The sequence below is a fragment of the Coenobita brevimanus genome, chromosome 81 (genome assembly GCF_032717465.1).
Source record: "Coenobita brevimanus isolate Jiangsu-jjx chromosome 81, ASM3271746v2, whole genome shotgun sequence".
Lineage (NCBI taxonomy): Eukaryota > Metazoa > Arthropoda > Malacostraca > Decapoda > Coenobitidae > Coenobita > Coenobita brevimanus.
This window is the reverse complement of record NC_137034.1, coordinates 22,514,244-22,537,427: the sequence shown is the minus strand read 5'-3', so window position 1 is coordinate 22,537,427 and position 23,184 is coordinate 22,514,244. Positions and strand designations below refer to the sequence as shown.

The following is a 23,184-nucleotide window of genomic DNA, read 5'->3' as shown; positions in this document are numbered from 1 at the left end:
CTCCCCTTTTATCCCACCACGTTATATCATGCATTTTATTTGTTCCACCCACCTCCTCCATCTATTCATCAGACACTTGCTGGTTTCTTTGTTTCTTCACTTTCAGTTTTTTGCCTTCACTGCTCTCTCTCTCTCTCTCTCTCTGTCTTATTCCTCCCAGCTTTACCTTCCATACCACAGCCATATGAAAAGACAGACCTCCCAATCACCCTCTCACTACTCTCATATCCACAACACTGTCAAGCACCATTCTGTACACAAGAACATAATCTGTCAAGCACCATTCTGTACACAAGAACATAATCTGTCAAGCACCATTCTGTACACAAGAACATAATCTGTCAAGCACCATTCTGTACCCAAGAACATAATCTGTCAGTACCAAGTGTATTTTGTGCATCTCTATGCTTACACTATGAGCTACAAAACTGCACAATCTTCTTTCCTGACATTGATTTCAGATTAATAAACTAAAATGTTAACACTTGCATTAATTTTGCCTGTTTTCCTTACATATTCTGTCTTCTTTCTTTGAATATTCTGACTGCTTTCCTTCAATGTTCTTCTTGATTTCTTCAAATATTCTGCCTGCCTTCTTCGAGTATTCTGCCTGCCTTTTCTGATAATTCTGCCTGTTTTCTTTGAATATCAATAGTATCCAATGGAAAAGAATGACTATTATTTCTGGTGTAACTACAGCTTCAAACGTCTGTGTGATCACTTGGCTGACTGTCGGTAGTGATGACCTAAACTGTCTTCGTTGCACTGCCACAATTTGCCAAACATCAAAGGGTCAGAGCAAGTTTCATTTCCGGGTAGACAGCGTTATTTCGTCGAATGTAGTTGGTTACCTCATTTCTCACCGAGTCTGTTACAAATATAATTCATTCCCGGTAAAAAGAGTATTGTTTCCTAACTTTCCATCACTGTTTCCAATGAGAAAACCATTCAATGGTGAAAAATTCCACAGCTGGTGTATGAAGTGGTCAAATGTTTACCTTATCCCGTCGCTGACTCACCTCTTGTGAACGCCTCTCAACTCCTTAAAAGATGCCCACAACGCAAGCAGACTTGCCACACCGCTGGGGTGAGTTCACAGCATTAGGAGCACTTCACAAGGTTGATAAATAACTCTTACGGTTGTTCACAAATTTGTGAATGGTTCACTGGCTTGCGAATTCACCAGGCCCCTTGTGAATGGTCCCAGTTAATGATAAATACAGACTCTGGTTTTGCCATGGCTTTTTTTTTAAGTGGGATATCATTTGTTTCGATCAATTTTAAAATAATCATATTTGTCAGAAATACTTTTTTTTGCCATAGGAACGGGGGAAGGGGTTGAAAACAGCAAGATAAGGTATTTCCAATATAAATGATCATTCAAAAAACTGAAACATGAAAACATTTAATTTAAAACAATAATAAATCATAAATAAAAACACAGATGAGATAAAAAAAAAAAAAAAAAAAAAAAATACGAAATTCTATCTACTTACTGCCAGACGCCTTAATCCCATTAGAGGTGGCCACAAACAAATCACCTCCATGTTGCCCTGTCCCCCGCCATTTCCTTGGCCTGCTCCCGGCTCACATTCCCCTCTCTCATACACCTCTCCACTCCATCCCTCCATCTCATCCTTGGCCTCCCCCTCCCTCTCCCCCTTTCCACCTCACTCACATGCACTCTCCTCGTCAGTCTCCCACTCTCCATCCTCTCCTCGTGGCCAAATCACCTTAATATGTTTCTCCTAACGCTTCTTGTCACATCCACATCCACACCATAATGCTCCTTCACTTCCTCATTTGTCAGTCTGTCTCTCCATGTGACTCCACATGCTCCTCCCAAATTATTTATGTGTATTATACAAACCAAACCTATCCACGAGAGACAAAGAAGGTCCTGCGTGGAGTATGATACACAAGCGCCATCCCCCTAAAAATCAAGGTACAGTAATCCCTCATTTATCCGGACATAATACCATTAAGCCAAAAGCATGTCCGGGCAGTGACAACATCTGGATAATGAACACTATTCCCATACCACGCCCAGACCCTACCTATACCCACCTCTAACCTATACCTAACCTATTAGTATAGTACCTATGCTTAATTTAGCAGTGTTTCTGGTCATTCAGGCATATTTAGATATCAAAACACACATAGGTATATCAAAAGTAATGGTAAACACCAAGAAAATCATGCAGAAAAACCACTGAAAACCAAAAAACACCCTACCTAAACACAACTGTATGTACAGTACCCCTCCTAATTTTGGCACTGTTTTCCAGTCACTCTGGCATGTTTTGACATCAGAACATACACAGGATTATCCAAAATAATTTTCAACATCAAGAAAACATGTAAAAAAAATAAAAACACTGAAAAACAAAAACATACTATGGTACCTAAACACATCTGTATGTACAGTACCCCTCCTTATTTTGGCACCGTTTTCCAGTCATTCTGGCATATTTTGACATCAAAACATACATAGGAATATCCAAAATATTTTTCAACACCAAGAAAACCATGCAAAAAAAAAAAAAAAAAAATATGAAAACCAAAAAACACTACCGGTACTGTATGTACAGTACCCCTCCTATTTTTGGCATTGTTTTCAGGTCATTCTGCCATATTGTGACCTCAAAACACACATAGGAATATCTTAAATAAATTTTAGCATCAAAGAAACTATGAAAGAAACCTAAAGTTACCTGCCAAAAAACATTCAGCTGGGGTACTTAACCACCCAGTGCACTGCCGCCAGGCTTCGTAACCCACCACCTCCAGCAGGTTGTCCCGTGTGGTCTAGTGGCAAACACCAGAGCCTAACAAAGGTCTAGAACCTCCTCCTCGTCATCTTCAACCTGCTGGAGCTGGGCGGTGAGTGATGACGTGCAGCGCAGTGATGGTGGCCTACCCACCTCAGGAGACTCAGAAGAAAGCAGCAAACTTACGTCAAATGGAGACTCAACGGCTGTGAACGTGCTCGGTTGCGGGTCTGAAGGTGAAGGCGGGAAACGAGCTGGTGGTGGTGGTGGTGGTGAGAATGGGCTGGCACTCGTGGGGGTAGCAGGCTTGAAGAATGAGTCGATCCTGGTCTGACGATAGGACTGACAATTCTGCTGGAGGATGACAGCATCCCGGACTCCCCACAGCTCCATTGCCAGTCGAAGCGGCAGCAACTTCCTGTCACAGTGTGGGTGCTTGGCATACTCCAGTACCCCCTCCAGGTAACCACGGAGGACACTGCGATGAGGGATTGAAGGAGCTGCAGAGGGTTGTGAGTCAGGGTCCTCATCTTTGTCCTCATCGGTCCCGCTGTCCTCTTCCATGCCCGCAGAGGCAGCAGCAGCGATCTCCTCATCATACATGGTCTGGTAACTAGGACCGTCACTGTCGTCGTGCTGCCAGTCCCACACGTCATCGACGTCCACCTGCTCTCCTGCTGTTCTAAGGAGACTGTGGAAATCATCCACATCAAACCTCTCGAAGTCGTGCTCGGCTTCGATTCCCTGGGGGAGACAAGACCAACCGCTTTCGAGGGTTCTGACAGAGTCATCGATCGAAGCGTTCACCCAGTTGAACACTGCAGACTTCAGGCTGTAACACTGAAGATTCTGCAAGGCCTGCTCCCCACGTGTGTCCTCGACCTCGTCCTCCAGTACCACCATCATCTCATTCACGAACAGTTTCTTTCCAGTCACGATAAAACCCTAGTCCACTGGTTGAATCAGAGCAGTTGTATTACGTGGCAGAAACATGCACCTAATTCGCCCATCAAAAGCAACCAAATCCTTCTCAGACAGATGCATGGAGGCATTGTCCAGGAGCAGGAGTTCCTTCACCTGGTCGCAAGAGATTCCAAGGGCCTCCGCTTGATAACAGATAACCTCCTTGACAAAATGTCTGGAACCAATCTCTGAAGATCTTAGCAGTAAACCAGGCCTTCACAGAATGGTACCACATAACAGGCAGGCTATCCGTCAACCCACAGAGACAACGTGGTTTTGCATGTCCAACAACAACAGGTTTGAGTCAGTGCGTCCCATTAGCAATGGCACAGCACAAAACAGAGACACATTGTTTGGACAACTTCCGACCAGGCACAGACTCCTCCCTTCCCTTGGCCAGGGTGTTGGCAGGCCAGGAGCGGTAGAACAGACCAGTTTCATCAGCTTTATAGACTTGACCAAGGGCAAGGCCCTCGTCCTTGACCAGGCACTGCACTTTCTGGCAAAACAGGTCTACTTCCTCCACTGCCTTGTCCAAGGCCTCACCACATGCCTTACAGCTAGTAAATCCATGGCGAAGCTTGAAACAAAAGAGCCATGCCTCAGACGCCTTGAAGTCTTGCATGTTGTGCAGGCATGCAAACTTCTCAGCAGCAGCCTTCACCTCGGTCCCACGCACTAGTACCCCGGTGCCACATTGCTGACGAAACCACATCATTGTCGACTGGTCAATAATGGCGTGGCAGGCCTGGGCTGTTAGCTTCCTGTAGCAGCGACGTTTGCTTGCAGCAAAGTCCTGTCTGTACTGCATAAGCTTGTCGCGTGAGTTTTTGATATCAGACAATGTTGAACGGGCTAGATTATTTTCACGAAGAATGCATCCTGTGTTCCAGCCTCCGTCAACTTTGCCCAATATCTCACATTTCTTCTCCAGACTCAGAACTTTCCTCTTCTGCTTCTCACATGGTGGTGGGGCCATCACCACACACATGAGAATACAGCAGAGCAGGGACACAACCTGAAGAAGGTAGGGAATCACCACAAACGCAACCACAATCACAGCCATCGTTGCAAGCGCTACCACTCATGAGGTGCAGAAAGGCAGGAACTGAGGTGTGGGCTTCTGTTTGTCAGCAAGCAGTACAATGCTACCATATCACACAAAGGAGGCAACACTGGCAAACTAACATCTGCATATAAGGATCACTTCTGTTTGCCCAAGCAAGGATTAGTACCTGACGGCAACATCGGATGTCCAGTACGTCACCGCCTCAGGCAGTGTATGAGCAATGCGTCCTGCCAGGCGACTCTGACCATTTTGTAGGGAAGTGGATAAGTACACGTGGTGGGGGGTTTCTGCACTAATCCCAAAGACCAGGTGACTCTCGCCATTCGGTGTAGAGGTGGACGGGCGGATTTACCATACATGTCCTGGTGGCTTGTTGTCTGTGTTACACGCGCAGTGGCCACCGGTACCCCTCAGCCAGGAGCAACTCTTGCCTTGTCCTTTCAAAAATAACCATAGGATTTTCTCGAAGATATGCTCAATATGTTTCCTGGGCAAAATTACAAAGGTTTACTTTACCTAACCTTACCAAACCTAACCTATCCCAGTATGGCTGCTTGGCTAACATGGCTGACTGTGGTATTGAAATGAATACCCATGCCAAATGGAAGTGTAAGGTACAGTACTGTACATACACACATACAGCACAGGTGGCCCTCCACATTTGCAGATTCAACTTTTGCAGGTCTTGTAGATTCGCCGATTGTCCTTCTGTGGAGCTAAGATTCCGTTTGCTGCTGCAAAGTGTAGCAGTGCGGATGCTAGTAATTTCGCACCAAACCACCGCACTCCTGCGCTCCTTTGTCTCGCCCTCAGTCTGTGTCCTGCCACTGTCACGGTCGCTTCACTGCCTTTACGCTCCCATACCAAACCTCCCGTAATTTTGTTATTGTGCCCAATACTTGTGCTCTCAAGTGTTCAAAGGTAACAAGTGCATTGCTGTGCTATTAGGTGAGTGAATTAGCGACCGACTGTGCGCGTCTGTGGAAGTCACCAAGTACATATTTACCCTAACTTTGTACAGCCATACCCAATCAAAACTTATTTGTTACTAAACATTTTTATACAGTTGGTCTGTTACTATTTATGATATTTTATGCTGCTTTCAGATCCCAGATATGGTTTATTAGGTACAGTTTGTGTACACTTGCTCATAGGGGGTGACTTGCAGCTGTGGAGGCATTTATGGGAGCGTGCACCAAACATTCGTGGAAATTCCACATCCACACACGCTTTATCTGAAGCAGTAAAAGCACCTTACCAAACCAGTTCTTCTTCCTGATAGTCTGTTACGGTAGCTATATGTATTTTTCTGACTATTTCTGGGGTGGTACATAAATGTTTTATGCAAAATCTGTTTCTCTACTGGTTTTAGCTATATTCTGCCATGTCAACTCATTTGATTACTTTGCTGTAATGGCAGAAGTGACTGTCCTAACCTAAGTGTTAACGAAACCTAACCTAACCTAGCTTAACTGTACCTAATAATTTAATTTAATTTAATCTAATCTAACCTAACCTAACTTAACTGTACCTAATAATTTCATTTAATTTAATCTAACCTAACCTAACCTACCTTAACTGTACTTAATAATTTCATTTAATCTACTGGAACCTAACCTAGCCTCCAGTTGGAAAGTTGGGAAACAAAAACCACCTTTGAGTACGTAGAGTAAGACAGCTTTAGGAACATGATGATAAAAACAGTGGGAACTTTTTCAGCAGGAAAAGGTAATTTACCATCCTGGAAACTGTCATAATAATACAGAAAACAAACTGAAGGAATATGAACTGAGTTGGTACCATAAGGTCCTTCTACTGGTTCAAGTACAGTATTGTGTACGTTTAACTGGATAATTACTAGCTACACCATACAGAAACTGACAAGAGCTTAAAAATTCTTTGAAAAGGAATGAAACATTAAAACAAACCTGATCCAAACAGGCATACAGGGTAATGCTTTACCAAACAGGCACAGCAATTCCTCCTGTATTATAACAACCTCACAATCTCAAGGTAAGTAATTTTGGTACATATGCAACAGACAGAGTTAACTGTTGAATTGTGACTGTATGAAGTGCTTGGAAAAAAACAAAATAAACTCATTCTGGGGTAGTTAAGGAAATGGCCAGGTCACCTGCGGCAATGTTTACCAACGGTCTCTCCGACTGGCCATGTCATTTACCAATACCAACCATCGCTCCGACTGGACGTGTCAGCATATGTGGGAAATATTTTCCCCCAGAGCAGTTGCGCTCTCTAAATTTATCATAGTTATCCCTGGTTAAAGGCAGAGGACGTAGAGACTGTTGTTAATTATTCAAGCGGTTTTAATAACCCAGAAACGACGTTCTCTTTAATAATTCTTGTTATTGATAAATTAAATGCTACTGCATTTAACCCCCATGGACAACTATGCATTGTAAATACATGTAATTATGTGGTATTTTCCACTGACCTAAGCTGCGTCTGCGCGATAGGTGACGTGGCAAGCAGGGAAAGATTCCCCTGTTAAGGCAGATGTGGAATTAAGATATTTACATAGTTAAAGGGAATATTTGGTCTAACTTTAGTTTAAGTAAAAGTAAGATTAATTTGTTAGATTTGCCCTGTACATATGATGATGTAATTTAACTGTATTTAGTACTGTAATTAAATAACAGTTGGCAACCCACAATTCGATGAAGGGTTGGGGTTTGCCGCGTTCACTCACTCTGCACCTAGTTCTCGTAGAGTTAACACACTCTGCTCCTAGCTCTCGTGGAGTTAGCACGTTGTATATACATACCATAAGGACGCTTGCTTGCCCAAGCAACGATACCAGGCAGCCTCATCGTCATCGGTTAACAATCACTCCCTCTTCATATAGCTAAGCAACCTTTACGAATTGGCCAATTCAAGGGGGGATTAGCGAAGAGATAAGATAGAAGAATAGTATTGTAGGTGAGTTAAATTTAATTTACCTATCACCTAACTCTGAGACTTGTTTGATTTACTTAGACAACTTTAGGGAAGAGTAACGACCTACGAGTTGTGTAGCGAGAAAATTCTTGCATAGCGGTGTCCCGGCAGGGATACCGACTTGGATACATTAAACATTTCTCACATTTTGGTGCCCAGAAAAAGGGGCCCGATTTGTTTACCAGAACTAATCAACATTTTTCACATTTTTGGTGCCCCGAGTGAGGATAACCGATGTGTGCCGAGGAGCTGAATGTGTTTAAAGTTGCTTTTAATGGGCAAAGCTACTACTACGTTTGGTTGCAATGAAGTAGTGGAGAATATTTTAGCAGTGGTAGGAGCCATAGAGAGCTCTTGTAAATCCTCAGTAGCCATAACCCTCCTCGAGCCAAGGAACCTGCCATACAGTATGGCTCTCCAGTTTGTTATGGAACATATAAATTAATTAGCAGAGCTGTAAACCGAAAGTTGCAACGGGCCAGGAAGGGAAGGGATTTCATACATTTTAATGCCAAGCCCTTCCAAGCAATGTTGAAATCTGATGGTATACATTGGAACCATCATGGTAGGGAAGCGGTTCTGCAGAAATTTATAAATTATGTAGAACATAAGAAAGGAGAGTTCTATGCTGTACAAGCTATGGGTGGGCCTATGGAGTATTGAGGTAATAAATTCTGAGCTCGGGGAATATGGGTGTTTTGGCAATTGAGTGTGGGGATGGAATAAAACCCTAGAGGTTTAATAACCCTGGGGAATAGGTTGAAATTATAGACCTAATCCCTACACTCCTCAAAGCTAAATTAAATAATTAGCTGAGCTGTAATGAATATTACGAAATTGGGAGAGGGGATAATTTGCACAATGAGGACTTAATCCCTACCCTCTTCAAAATTTAAAATAATCAAATCATTACTAAGTTGAGGTAAAATTGTGGTTGGAATTCATAATTAAATTATTAAATTAGAACTCCGTCAACATGTCTGTTTCTTTATTGCAAAGATCTTCTAGTAGTAAGGCAGGATGGGTAACTAGAGCCATAAATGATTGTAACCAGTCGTTGGACCAAATACCTCTGTCCAAGGAGAGAATAAATAGTCTCCTAAATATTCTGAAAGATCGATGGAGTAAGTACGAAGAGAGTTACTTAACTTTAGAAGCGGCTATAGTAAAGGCTGAGAATAAGGAACTCTTAGAGTCAGAAACTACGAAGTTTGAAGACAAATTAGAAGAATACTTAACTGTAGTAAAGACACTAGAGTCAGAATTAGCTGACACTGCCGCGGAAACACAAGTTGTGGCACAGCAGAGTAGAGCTGTGTTACCACAAATAACGCTTCCAGAATTTGATGGAGAGCAGAACTGGAAATCCTTCTGGGATCAGTTCAGATATTTGGTACACGATAGAACAGATCTCCCTAAAGTCACCAAACTTACGTATTTGTTAGGACAGGTCAAAGGAACACCATATCAACTGATAAAAGAATTACCAGTAGAAGAAAATAACTATGAAGTGGCTTTGACCATCCTTAGACAAAATTACGAAGACAGGGAACAAATTATAAATCAATTATTGCGGGCTCAAATAGAATTACCCATGCCTAGGCACGATTTTGATTCCTTGCAAAAATTTAGAATTGCAATAAGTTGTAAATTAAGGACCTTAGGTACTTACGAAGATATTAAAACATCAGATTGGGTGCTTTCAAGAATTGTGTCCTTAAAGCTACCACCGAAAACCAAGGATGCTTTGTATGGTAGGTACCAGAAGGATAATTTCTCCTGTGAAGAGATAGAGGAAGGCTTGATGCAACTCTGTAAACATTTGCAAGGAACATTAAACACTACTGAGGTCAAACAGAAGACTGAAGTAAAGAAAAAGCCCATTAACCAACTGATTGGGAAAGCTAAGTCAGTGAAGACTAAGTATGTGCCTAAAGAAGAGATAGGTACTTTCCTTAGCTCCACAAAGGCCGAGGATAAAGTATTAAAGATAAGGAATAGACATGCTGAGGATATTAAGGAAATAAAACCTTCCATGGTAAAAGACAGGAAAGTTTGTGTCTTTTGCGGTGAGCAACATTCCAGTGTATTTTGTCAGCACTACCCTGATTATGCTTCTAGAGTAGGGAAGCTTCAGGAACTGGGGTGTTGTATAATCTGTATGAACTCCGAACATGCTGCCGCGGACTGTAAGACTAAATTAAATCTTTGCTTTAAATGCAAAAAAGATCATCATCATGGTGCTTTATGCCCTAGGATGAAAATTGAGGTTCCTAAACCTGCAAGCGTCAATATGACAATTGCAAAAGGGAATGCTCCATTAGTAATGTCAGCTGCAGTACCAATAGCAGATGTGAAAGCACTGTTTGAGAATAGAAACCAATTGGTATGTACCCTGTTTGATACGGGTGCTCAGAAAACCTTCATTTCTGCAGACATTGTGGAGAAATTAAAGTTACCAGTTATCGGCAAGGTAAATCTAGCCATTACAGGATTCTTGACAACTAGGAAGGCTCAGTCTTTTGATTTAGTTAGACCTGTAATACAATTAGGCAGATATAAATGCCGTATAACAGCAGCTGTGCTTGATACAATGGAGACAAGTATATACATAAAGGGATTGAAGGAAACCTCTGATCATCTGCAAAGCTCAGGGATAAAGTTGGGTAAACGGAATGTGGAATCAGATACTGTGGGTCCCATAAAAATGATAATTGGTTCTGATTATTGTGGAAGATTCCTACATAGGACTTTCAAAAGGAATAAGGTACAGTTGTTCAAGAGTCCAGGAGGTAACCTTATTATGGGTCAATTGCCTTTTCCAAAACAAGTTAAAGGAGAGGCAAAACTAGTAGACTCAGTCTTTGTTACCCCCACACAGTCATTGATGGTAGCTAGAATAGGTGCAGAATTAGAACCTACTCAGATAAATGACTTGTTGGATGAAAATATTGAACCTGTACACAAACTGTGGGACCTAGACAGTGTAGGAATACACTCTGAGGAACCAACCACTGAAGATCTGTGTAATCAGTCTGTGGGATTTAAGGATGGACAGTATTGGGTAGGATTACCATGGAAACTAAACCATTCAGAGTTACCAACAAATTACCAAGCAGCTAAAGCTCAGTTAAATTCTCTTCTAAGAAAGTTGAGAGATAAACCAGAACATCTGATCCTATATGATAATATTATAATGGATCAATTGAAGAATAAATTAATAGAAGAGGTAGAATACCCTGTTAACCACAAAGAAGGACACTACTTACCACATCATGCTGTAAGCAAGGATTCAGTAACTACTCCCATAAGGATAGTATTCAACTGTAGTAGTAAAGCGTCCAAGGGATCAGCTAGCTTGAACGATTGCCTATACTCTGGACCTACACTAACAGAGAAGTTAGGGAATGTGTTACTAAGATTTAGAGAGAAACCTTACGCTTACACAGCAGACATTAGTAAGGCTTTTCTCAGAATAGGACTGAGAGATGAGGATAGGAAATTTACAAAATTCCTCTGGCCTCATGATCCTCAAAATGAGGATAGTCCATTGAAAACTTACTGTTTCCGATCGGTGCTCTTTGGCTCTTGTGCTAGTCCTTTCCTACTTTGCAACACTTTAAAGCATCATTTTGAAAATGCCAAATGTCCAGAAATAGGGCAGGCTTTTTATATGGATAATTTGCAAGGTGTTGCTGATACAGAATTGGAAGCTTTGAAGGCTTATGAAATAGCCAATTCCGAATGTGGGAAGGCAAATTTGCCGTTACAGAGCTGGAATACAAATTCACTGCTTTTGAGGAATAAAATACAAGAGGACTATCCAGATTTTGACATTCCCAAAACTCAAAATGTGTTAGGTCTTAACTGGGATACAGCAGACGATGTAATAAGTTTGAAACCAATTAAGTTCTCTGATGTCACTCTCACCAAGAGGTCCTTGTTAAGTCAGGTTTCCAAGCTATTTGGCCCATTAGGATTTGTTAGTCCTATAGTTATTAGGGGCAAATGTTTAGTACAGGAGGCTTGGCGAGAAAAGTTAGACTGGGACACTGAATTAGGTGAGACATATGTGGAACAATGGGAACAGATTAGAAAGGAGTTTGAAACTACATCAAGCATATGTATTCCCAGGAAAATAAACAGTAATGAGAATTCGCACTTACACATATTCTGTGATGCTTCTCAAAGGGCCTATGGAGCAGTAGCTTATTGCGCAACAGGAGAGGATAGTAAGATTATAATGTCCAAAGCCAGAGTTGCGCCAATTAAAGAAAGAACCCTACCTCAAATGGAATTGGCTTCCATAGAAGTAGGAACTAAATTGGCCAGGTATATAACCACTACTCTTGATACTCAGTTTGAGGATATTTACATATGGACTGACAGTGAGATTTGTCTTTACTGGATAGGGAAGGAAGACAGTAAAATTCCTTTTGTCCGTAATAGAGTGAAGACTATTAAAGAGCTATCTTCCAAATTTAAATTCATGCATGTGTCCTCCAAACAAAATCCAGCTGATCTGCTCTCGAGAGGTTCGACCGTAAAGAGACTGATCAAAGATAACTTGTGGTTTAAATGTCCTAAATGGTTACTCACTAAGGATTGGCCTGAACAGAAACAGTACAGTATTGCTGAGATTAGTGCAGTGAACTTGGATCCTGTAGTACCTGAGCCAGAAGTGACTGACATCAGCCGATTTTCATCAATAAGACAACTTCTAAATACAGTACACCCTCATTATCGACGAGGGATAGGTACCTAAGATACCCGTCGATGCCTAAAACCGTCGATACCGATTTTCGTCTGGTCAGGTACCCTTTATTTATATATTTTAATATCCCTTCAATCACTCGTATGTAATATGGAGTTTAGTTTTAGTGTTTCTTAGAAATAAATTAGTTAGGCAATTGAAAAACTGAATATCATAATAAAACTACTTATATTAAGTAAAGAATTATGGAAAAAATAGCATAATCTCTGATGTTGATGCATAGTGGTCGTACACTGGACCTCAACTTGTAATGGCTGCTGTATTATCACTTCTCTCTCCACTTACACCTCACTTCATCTAAAAATAAAAGGCGAAACCAGCAGTTGTAGCCATCCATATGTTTACATAACCGAGTGTGTAAAAAAAAAAAAAAAAACGAAAGCAGCAATGGTGGTCATTCATACGTTCTAATAACTGAGAGTGTGGGGCAAGTGTTACGTTAGATCAGCTGTTCGCACCGATCTTCACAACACACGCCAGTGCTGCTAGCTCATACCAGAGAGACCACGCTCTCCTATTTACTTTCATTCTCAAGAGCTTCCTTTCATTCTTGATATTCCATTTCTCCCAGACCTAAATTTTCACGACTGTATGGCAGTTTATGCTATCAAAGATGAATCTTAGCCTAGCTTTCGCTAGGATCTTCTTTTAGGAAAATTCAACTCTCCTTATGCTCGTATATTTCATATTTAATCTCTGCCTAACTTTTGCAAGAAATATCCTTTATTGACAAAAAATCCAACTCGTCTTTAACATTATAACAAATGATACAGGAGCATGGGTTTTATCATATGTCCTTCTGCATTACCACACAACAGCACAGACACACGATCTTTTGCTGCTTTAAAGCCTGGCGCACTTTTCTCCTTCTTCGAAATGTACGTTCTTTTAGGCATTTTCTTCCACCACAGGCGTGTTTCGTCCGCATTAAACACTTGTTCATGCCTGTACCCTTTCTCCCTTATAAGTTCAGCAAAGTCACGTGGGTAAGATTCTCCTGCTATCTGATCTGCTGAAGCTGCTACACCAGTCATCTTAATGTTATGTAGGCCATACCTTTTCTTAAAATTCTCGAACCAGCCCTTGCTGGCTGCAAATTTCTTTTGCCTAGAAGCACCAACATTACTAGGCCTATCACCATCGTCATTACTTTCATCACCATCATCACTATTTTCACCTGCCTCACTTTCATCACCATTATCTTCACCAACACCACTGCTTTCACCAGGAAACCGAGCGTAGAGTTGTTTTGCTTTGTTTCAGATGAACTGGGAGTCTAGCGGCACGTGTCGACGGTTTAAGTCCTCAATCCAAATATTCAGTGCCTTTTCCACCTTCACCAAGGCATCATCTCTCACATGCATCGTTACTTTAGCCGATCCTGGTGTGCACGAAGCCAGAGCATCTTTAATGTCTTTTTCTCTCCATTTTATGCCACGAACACTGGACTCATTCATGCCATACTCGTGACCAACCGCTGCATAGCTCATTCCACTTCTAAGTTTTTGTAATATTTCGTTCTTTACTTCCAAGGTAAGTACTTTCCTTGCTCTCTTAGCTGCCTTATTTCCAGTTGGAGTATTACAAGGGCGCTTCGGAGCCTTGATGATCGCGAAAGCACGATAGATGTGGCCGAACACGATATGAGAACAACAGACAAACGTGTACTGATGCTGTTGTTTGTTGGGTCGGCGGGAACATGCTGCGAGCAGCCAGAGACACCTGGCGGGATGGCGCGCAAACTTGCTAGGAGGTGCCAATACAATTCTTTATTTTTTTATTTTTTTAATAATAATAATTTAACTCCCAGGAGACAAAAAAAACGTTGATAATCAAATCCGTCAATAAAAAAAACGTCGATAATGAGGGTGTACTGTACTACTAAATTGGTTGTTGAATTTTTGAATAAGAAGGTGGGGTTTCAGAAATTAGATCCCCTAGAATACTGGCTGAAAAGAGTACAAAGAAATTCTTACGGGGAAATATATAAACTTTTAGGCCAAGACACTGGAAAAGGGAATAAGCTGATGAAGAATTTAGGCTTGTTCTTAGACGGAAAAGGTCTGATAAGATGTCGAGGCCGATTGGTAAAGGCTGACTTGCCCATCCAAACCAAACATCCCATTTTATTACCTAAGAGTGGATGCTTTGTACAACTTATTATAAAGGAAGCCCATGATTCCACTCTCCATGGAGGTGTACCGCAGACCTTAGCCCAAAATGCGGGAAAGGTACTGGATTCCTAAGGGTAGACAGGTTATTAAAAAATATCTCAAAAACTGCATCATTTGTAGGAGGTATGAGCAGAGACCTTTTAACTACCCTGGACCACCAGCCCTACCGAAGGAAAGGGTGTGCATAAGTCGGCCCTTCCATATAACAGGAGTGGACTACACAGGGGCTATAATTGTTACGGGTGAGGAAACTCCCCATAAAGTTTACATTTGTTTATTTACTTGTGCCTACACAAGGGCAGTCCATCTAGAATTAGCGGAAGACCTAAGCTCAGAGACATTCCTCAATGTCTTTCGCAGATTTGCCGCTAGAAGGTCTTGTCCTGGCAAGTTAATAAGCGACAACGGAACTAATTTCGTTGGAGCAGCTCCCTTACTGTTGAACATAATGAACGACCCAAAGGTTAAGTCGGCGCTGGGAATCCGAAATTGTATTTGGCAGTTCATAGCTCCAAGAGCTCCATGGCAAAATGAATTTACCGAAAGAATGATTGGTATTGTCAAGAACTGCCTGAGGAAAACATTACATGGAACTAAGATCACGAGAGAAGATTTAAGAACAGTAATAACTGAAATTGAAGCCAGGATTAATAATAGACCTCTGACTTATCAAGATGACACTAGCGACTCGCTAGAGGCCTTAACACCGGCTCACATGTTATATGGCAGGAAGCTCCATCCGATGCCTTGTGTGGATATCCAGGAAGAAGTTAATGATCCTAACACAGAAACTAATGATTTAGGACAACACCTTCGGGAGGGATATCAACGTCTGAAAAGCGTGTTTGATACATGGAATAGACATTGGAGCGAAGAGTATCTTTTGAGCCTACGCGAGAGGTTTTATGGAGCTCAAGCTGCCAGCAACAAATCGGTTATTAACATAGGAGATGTGGTCTTAGTGAAGACTGAACAGCCAAGATCCCAGTGGCCATTAGCTAAAGTGATCTCCACACACCCAGATTCTGAAGGGGTGCTGAGACTCGTAAAAATAAAATGCAGGGGACATACCAGTATAAAAACTATTGATAAACTGGTACCCCTTGAGTTAGCAGCCACTCCGGATTCAGAGAAAGGTGAAGATCAAACGGGTCAAGAGGCGCGACCTAGTAGGGCCGCAGCACAGGGTTCTCGAGAATTATGGAGGGAACTCTTGGCTAAGGGTCATATTACATGATACAACGTATCATTTTCCGCCGGCCCCAAAACTGTGGGAAATATTTTCCCCCAGAGCAGTTGCGCTCTCTAAATTTATCATAGTTATCCCTGGTTAAAGGCAGAGGACGTAGAGACTGTTGTTAATTATTCAAGCGGTTTTAATAACCCAGAAACGACGTTCTCTTTAATAATTCTTGTTATTGATAAATTAAATGCTACTGCATTTAACCCCAGTGGACAACTATGCATTGTAAATACATGTAATTATGTGGTATTTTCCACTGACCTAAGCTGCGTCTGCGCGATAGGTGACGTGGCAAGCAGGGAAAGATTCCCCTGTTAAGGCAGATGTGGAATTAAGATATTTACATAGTTAAAGGGAATATTTGGTCTAACTTTAGTTTAAGTAAAAGTAAGATTAATTTGTTAGATTTGCCCTGTACATATGATGATGTAATTTAACTGTATTTAGTACTGTAATTAAATAACAGTTGGCAACCCACAATTCGATGAAGGGTTGGGGTTTGCCGCGTTCACTCACTCTGCACCTATACTCGGTTCCACGGAGTCTGACGCACTGATTTTGCCAGCTGAGGATGGGCGGAATTGGTAACTCTGCGCCGTGTCCTCGGGCGGTGATTGGTCAATCTGAACGTGCGCCAAATTGAATTTGTATTCCTACCAACCTCCTCATTTATTTGTAAGATACAGAATTATACGACTGCAGATTAATGCAATGATATCTTTAGTGATAAATATGTCCTTTTTTACTTTATTAGAAATAAACCTGAATGACACTGATAACAAAACTAAGGCGCTACTGGACGCATACGGACAGAAGCAGGCCTAATGATAATTATGATTTATTTGTTTACATTGTCATTTCACTATGATTAATTTCGTTCACACTTTACGCGGTTTAATTGTAGCGGCATGGTACAAGTTATTATTTACACATGGGGTTTGTTTTTATCTTTCCTCTATTCCGTCATTAATAAATACTCGGTTCATTCTGCAATAATGTAATCCATTACTTTCCGGGTCTCTCTCTGTCTGTCTGTCTCTCTCTCTCTTATGAAATGGCTCAGGAAAAAAAACACCAACCGTATTACCGTAAGAAAAAAATTTACTGAATCTGACTATGAATACAAACAAAATAATGTAGCTCTGTAAAGCTACTGTTACCTATGAAGGTACTGAAAATGTGTGTTTATTAAGAACAGCATGTATTGACCCCAGTGAGATTGTGTGTGTGTGTGTGTGTGTGTGTGTGTGTGTGTGTGTGTGTGTGTGTGTGTGTGTGTGTGTGCTCACACAAATCATAATTAAGAAAAGCTAATCATATCTAAGGTAAGGTTGTATATTTAGGTCTCCATATCACTTTCCTTTTCACTGGGATCGTCCACACTACTTTCGTCAGATGCCACATTAATTACAAAATTTTCAACATAATGATCTTATGCAATGTCCTTGGCCCTGAATTCAGCCTCAATTTTTAGTGTGTGGTCGATGCATTTCCGCCAATGTTCAGATGTTATGTTGTTGATTGCCTCGTAGGCTATTTGCTCAATTCTCTTCAGGCACTGGTTACCATTAGAGTTTTTCTGCTTCACTTCAGTTTTCACCTGTGCCCAAATTAGTTCAATGGGGTTCAGCATGCAGTGGTAGGGAGGTAGCCTGAGTACACTATGTCCGTGACTAACTGCTATCTGACCAATTTCGTATTCTTGCTTTGACTTGTGTTTTTTACAGATCTGAAGTAACTGTACTTTAGTAGCAGAGGGATCATGGGAGATGTTGTTTGAAGCTAACCACTGTAGTAGTTCATCTTTTCTGCTGCTGGTTGTTGGCACTTTACAGGTGATTTTTGAGTGGTATGGTGCATTATCTAAAACTATTAGTGATCCTTCATTGATGTTGGGAAGTAATTGTTCTTGGAACCAGATCTTGAACCGTTCAAGGTCCATAGCATCATGGTAGTCCCTCTTTGATCCATTCTTGGACCGGAACATCAAAAGAGCTCCAGGTATGAAGCCTTGGTGACCACCAGCATGAACTATGATGAATCTGGCACCTCTCCCCGTCTTAAGTTTAGGGCCAGCTGTTCCGTCTGGATCAGTCCAACAACGCTCAACACAGATGTTTTGGTTGATCCATGTTTCATCCAAAAAGACCACCGGACGGGGATGGGAACTTGCTCTGTTGTTGTTCATTTCTCGAAGATATTCTTTTCTGGCTGCCACAATGTCCTTCCTTTCCATCAAAATTTTCCTTCCACTTTGCACCTTCTTATACTGAAATCCCAGTTGTCTTATTATTTTAAATAATGAAGTTCAACACCCCTTGAAATTGATAGGAGTCTCCTGGACTTTCTTTAATAAAGCCGAAATCGTTGGCAGTTCACCTCGTTCATAAAATGCCAGCAGCTCTCGTCTGATGCATCCTTGGTCAAAACTGCCCAGATTTCCTACGATGGGTGATGGTCGTACACGTTTAGGTGGTGAACACATTATACCATTAGGTGACAGAAGCCTCTGCTATTATCCTCTGGAGTGTTCTGTAGCTGACTCCAGTTGCTTTTGCTGTTTTCAGTGGCACTTGTAGTTGTGTTTCACACTGACCCTACCTCGTAAAAAATCGGTGAACGTTCATTATAATATTTCGACTCTGACTTCCATATTTGTGTGGGGACCGTTGGAACTTTTTGTCAGAGCCTGTGTGTTGCTCTGTACTTGCAGTGCAGGTGGCGGTAGTATTGGTGGTAGTGGTAGTAGTAGTAACAGTGGTGGTAGTAGTAGTATTTCTACTTGTTGCTGTAGTAGTTGTTGTTGGTGGTGTTGTGGTGGTGGTAATGTCATGCTGGTTCCACGCATGTTATCTAATACATACCTGCCGACAAATCTTTATTTCAGGTAACTCATCCTAAGCAGGAATATATTAAAAATAAACGAAAAACCTACAGATGAACCCGTCAATCGTAAAGATTATACAGTACTATATATAAATAACTTCATACTTCTAACAAGTATAGGAAACCTATGCAATACTTGACTCTTGTGCTGCTTTCTGTTATAATATACTCGTAGGTCATCAATTATGCAGTGTTTATGGCACTATTTTAAAAAGGATTTTGGGCAGTCAAGTCTTTTGACATGGTTATTACAACAGCTTCATAAATTTTAAAGGATGCTTACGTAATGTCTATATAACACAACTAAGAAAATCTACAGATATTTTTTGCTCCTTTCTGTTATCCTACCAGCCAGGGCTACGTAAGTTGAGCAGGCGTTTGCAGCTAGCCTACAGGCCATATTCGGGCGCTATCACGTTTGCAAACATGGCCTACTGTCTCTCTCACTGTTACCTCTACACCAGCACTGCTATTAACTGATTGTACTAATTCGTATAATCGCTCTTCCTTATTACTATTTATTACCAACAAGTAATGGAACTACAACCCACGGTGAATATTAACACGACGGAAGAGTACAGAAAGTATTTGCTTGAGAACAATTTTTGAATTATGAACTGTACATAGCATCATCACACACTACGACTAAGTTAGGACTAAAGATACCAAAAAATCTTATAGTAGATGAGGTAATGAAGGGCATGGTGTAGACTGTGACAGTGTAGTAGTAGTGGGAAAAACATTCGAGCCTTCAAAGGACCTATGAAATCACCTTGCTCCGAACGTCTGAATTCCCGCGACAATCGCCAACACTTGTCCGTATGCGTCCAGTTGCGACTTTACTTAGTTTTGTTATCAGTGTCTTTCAGGTTTATCTCTAATAAATTAAAAGGGACATATTTATCAGTAAAGATACCATTGCATTAATTTATATCTTTATAATCCTGTATCTTACAAATAAATGTGGGGGGTGGCAAGAATACAAAGTCAATAGGGCGCACATTCAAACAACAGAAATCCACCAATCACCGCCCGAGTGCATCGCGCAGTGTTACCAGATCCACCTGTCCTCGGCTGGCAAAATCAGTGCGTCAGACTCCGTGGAACCGAGTATAGTTCTCGTGGAGTTAACACACCCTGCTCCTAGCTCTCGTGGAGTTAGCACGTTGTATATACACACCATAAGGACGCTTGCTTGCCCAAGCAACGATACCAGGCAGCCTCATCGTCATCGGTTAACGATCACTCCCTCTTCATATAGCTAAGCAACCTTTACGAATTGGCCAATTCAAGGGGGGATTAGCGAAGAGATAAGATAGAAGAATAGTATTGTAGGTGAGTTAAATTTAATTTACCTATCACCTAACTCTGAGACTTGTTTGATTTACTTAGACAACTTTAGGGAAGAGTAACGACCTACGAGTTGTGTAGCGAGAAAATTCTTGCATAGCGGTGTCCCGGCAGGGATACTGACTTGGATACATTAAACATTTCTCACATTTTGGTGCCCAGAAAAAGGGGCCCGATTTGTTTACCAGAACTAATCAACATTTTTCACAGCATATCCTGTGTCAAAGCAATGGAAAACTTAATGACCTAACCTAACCTCGGTACAACTTTTTAAGTAACCAACGTTACCGATTTTCATTATATTACGTCCCTGAACTATTCTAAGAATTACCTTTTAAGCCTAGTTTGAGTTGGGGGAGCAAATTTTGTAGGGGTAGTCATGTAGTGGCTTAGGTTAGGCTGTCGCTCAGTAACGGATGAATGTTGCGCCATACTGGCTGGTGCAGGCGTGTGCACTCAGTGTGTGTCAGGCCCTACATTAGGCCTAGGTTTAGTTAGGTTAGATTGGGTTTAATGTAAAATAGTGTGTTTTTAATTACTTTTGATCTTGATTTCAGGGGATAAACCCACTTTTGGAAATCTTACTCAAAATTCCAAAAAGGGGATTTTCCCCCCCAAAAAAATGAAGGTCAAAACTAATTAAAACACAGTATTTTGCATCGGAAACCATAAAAATAATAATACGAGAAAACGTTGGTTACTTCTGAAAATTTACCCAAGCCTCACTTGTGTCTGACAGCCAACTTTCCAATTTAAAAATGTGCATCACGAATGTTAAATACTAGCTGGCTACTGGCAGATGGCTAAATATTTTACGCTTTCAGAATCCTCATTTATAGGTTTTAGAGGCAGGCTTATGAAATCCCCAGTAGCTGTGGTAATCCAGGAATAATAAGTAACCTGTGAAGCATTCAATAAAAGTAATACTAAGGCGGCGCCCGTTTGGTAAGGAAGTAATCAGTTCTGTATTCATTTGTAGTTTAGCACATCAAACATGCATAACACAGTAACTTACTGGTGGTGTCTAGCCTTGAGTGACGCAGTGAACACCCTCCACACGATCGTCCTGACGGGGAAATGATCAAGTACACCTCGGGCCTCGGCTCACCGATGTTTACAGACAGCTGACGCCACAACACCGACAACACTAGCACTACTGATGCTGACTCCGCCATCCTTCCACTCCATTTATCGCTTGTACTGTATTGATTTGCTATCAGAACCTGGCAAAGTTCCATATATTCCTAAGTGCCATGTTAATGTGTTTGAAAGTCTACTTTGAAATATTTAAATTTCAAGTGCTTTTAAGTACGTGATCTCCCCAAAAAAATTCCTTGTTCAGAAAGACGGCGGCCATATTGCTTCATAGTTTGAATGTTGCCCTTTAGTTAGGATGCATCAATGATGTGTCTGTGTACACATTAGTATGCGAGGCTATCTCCTCAGCAACCATGTACGGCCACCATATTGAAACACCCGCGTTCGTCGCCCCTATCATGGTAATCTTAGTTTGCTGTCTCTGTTTCCCAGCTGCTTCTATGTACTATACGTCATCATAATCATCATCATCCGGACCTCCTTTCCCACTCTAGGGCAGGGTGAGGAGTAACTACACTTCTATTCACTTATCATTCAAGCTCACGGAATCCTGGGTCCATCAGAGAGGCCAAAAAACTTTCACCTCGTTCTGTAGCTTCACATATAGCAATCTGTACCATAATACAAAATATATACGGTATACTGTACACAAAATATGTATAGATTTTTTTTTTTTCTGCCTAGCTCTACGAATTAGACTATATGAATATGATACATTTAGCCAAGGGCATAAGTAAAACAACGCCATGACCATGAGTTGCTGCAGTTGAGGAGACGAAGGGGAAGACAGGAGGAAACAGCTCCTGTGAGAAGTGGAGAATTTGCAAGATAGTGAGAAAATGCCAGAGCATAGTGGAAGAAAGATTGGGAAGGTATGAGCTAGAGCAGATGGAAGGGGTGGGAGACGTATGTAAGATATTCACGGAAGAGATAGGTGCAGCGTGTGAGGTGGTTTATGGAGTAAGGAGGAGATGCAAGGGACAGCATGGTGGAATGATGAGGTGAAACGTGCTGTGGAACAAAAGAAGAAGGTATATAGTGAATGGTTAGCGAGTAGAGGTAGGGGAGAAGATGAGAGAGAGGAGAGAGGTATATGTGAGTAGGAGAAAGGAGGTGAAGAGACTGGTGAAGGGGGGTTTTACACGGTCAAACATGTTGGCCAACTCGCTCATCAAACCTCCAACACAACATGTTTGAAGAGTTGTTACACGTTCAAACCAAACAGACAGACAACCTCAGTCAGTGCCAAGAGGCGAAGGGGCAACATGTCCCTTACTCAAGACGAGGTGATGGCAATTGGGATAGTGATTGCCCTCAACGAAAAGAAAAGGAAGCGTTCAAAGTGGACAAAGGACTGGTTACTGAAAAGGGACCACATTTCTCATACCAACTTAATGAAGGAGCTGAAATTACACCCAGATGATTGGCGCAATTATATGCGCATGGACGAATCAACATATTTAGAACTTCTGAATTTGGTCACTCCATTCATTACTTGTAAAGACACCGTTATGAGAAAGTCCATTAGCCCTCATGAACGGCTGAGCGCAACATTGCGTTTTTTAGCAACAGGCAGATCTCTGCAAGACTTGAGATTTTCAGCTCTCATCGCAACTAGCACCTTATCTAGGATTATACCAGAAACTTGTCATGCCATCTACAAAGTTCTTAAGAATGACTATTTAAAGGTGAGTTATGATATTCAAAATGTAATGTTCATTTATTGTGGAAAATCAGTACATAGTCAGGATATGTGAAAAATATTGAAACCTGCTGTTGAAATGTGCAATACTTCTAACCACAGTGGCAAACGAAGGGACAGAACCAAACTAATCTAAAAATGTAACCCGTTATATTTCAGTCTTTAAAGGTAATCGTTTATAATATAGGCCTACAAA

The 23,184-nt window shown here is 41.4% G+C and overlaps 1 long non-coding RNA gene across 1 annotated transcript in view; it reads right to left on the bottom strand.

Moving 5' to 3' along the window:
- Positions 1–21,282, bottom strand: part of LOC145409518 (uncharacterized) — a 124,370-nt gene extending 103,088 nt beyond the window's left edge. Inside the window, exon 1 of the long non-coding RNA XR_013899122.1 lies at positions 21,204–21,282. This is a non-coding gene — a long non-coding RNA (uncharacterized LOC145409518). The remainder of the gene's footprint in view (positions 1–21,203) is intronic.
- Between the last annotated feature and the right edge of the window lie 1,902 nt (positions 21,283–23,184).